This window comes from Phyllostomus hastatus, unplaced genomic scaffold (assembly GCF_019186645.2).
Source record: "Phyllostomus hastatus isolate PE091 unplaced genomic scaffold, TTU_PhHast_1.1 phas_scaffold_39, whole genome shotgun sequence".
Lineage (NCBI taxonomy): Eukaryota > Metazoa > Chordata > Mammalia > Chiroptera > Phyllostomidae > Phyllostomus > Phyllostomus hastatus.
Genome location: NW_025334028.1, coordinates 3,514,622 through 3,515,650, shown reverse-complemented (window position 1 = coordinate 3,515,650; position 1,029 = coordinate 3,514,622). Strand labels below are relative to the sequence as shown.

At 38.5% G+C, this 1,029-nt stretch overlaps 1 pseudogene; it reads left to right on the top strand.

Annotated features, from left to right (window-relative positions):
* Nucleotides 1-225: 225 nt before the first annotated feature.
* LOC123806901 lies at nt 226-626 on the top strand (annotated as a pseudogene).
* Nucleotides 627-1,029: the final 403 nt, after the last annotated feature.

Genomic DNA, 1,029 nt, shown 5'->3' with positions numbered 1-1,029 from the left:
CCACCAGGTTTTTAGTATTTGTAACAGTAGCCAGTACATACTTACACATGTGATAGGTTAAAACATGTCTACGCTAAGACTTAAAGCAACAAATAAAATTACACAAAAAAGAAGTATAATGATTCAAAAATAAAAAGGAGATAAATGGAATTTTAAAAATATTCAATTTAGAGTGGAAATGTGGTTCTTTTCTTTCTGCTCTATGCCCAAGTGGCTGCTGTAGAAATGGAAAAGTTTATGAAACCTGGGGGAATGCTGTTAGTCCTGGCAAGACATTCTTCCCGATACAAAGTAGTCATCATGAAAAACATTGATTATGGCACCTCACACTGCCCCTATAAGTATGCTCTGTTGGCTAGAACTTTCACTATCCCAGCAAAGTGAAGATGCCATGAGCAAGAAAATTGCCAAGAGGTCAAAAATCAAGTCTTTTGAGAAAGTTTACAACTACAATCACTTCATGCCACAAGATACTTTGCGGATATCCTCTTGGACAAAACTGTCATCAACAAGGACATCATAGACCCTGCTGTGACACACAAGGCCCAGCGGAGGCCAAGGTCAAGTTCAAAGGGAGGTACAAGACCAATAAGAACAAATGGTTCTTCCAGGGACTGCAGTTTTAGATATTTTTTGTTTCAGCCATTAAAAATTCAACAAAAAAACCTTGACCAGTGTGTCTCGGTTGATTACAATGTCATCCCATAAACTGAAAGATTTGGGTTCAATTTCCAGTCAGGGTACTTATGTAGGTTGTAGGTTCATCCCCGGTCAGGAACTGCATGCAGAAGGCAACCAATCAGTATTTCTATCTTACATCTGTGTTTCTGCCTCTCTCTCCTCCCTTCCCCTTCCTTTCTCTCCTCTCCCTTCTCCTCTATTTTTTCCTCCCTCTCCCTTCCCCTCTCTCTAAAAACAATGAAAAAAATGTCCTATGGTAAGGACAAAAAAAAAGTTTAATCCTTTCGAAAAAAACTCAGTCTAAAAAATGGCAGAAAAATAAAACAAAGGGAACAAAGAACCAATAAG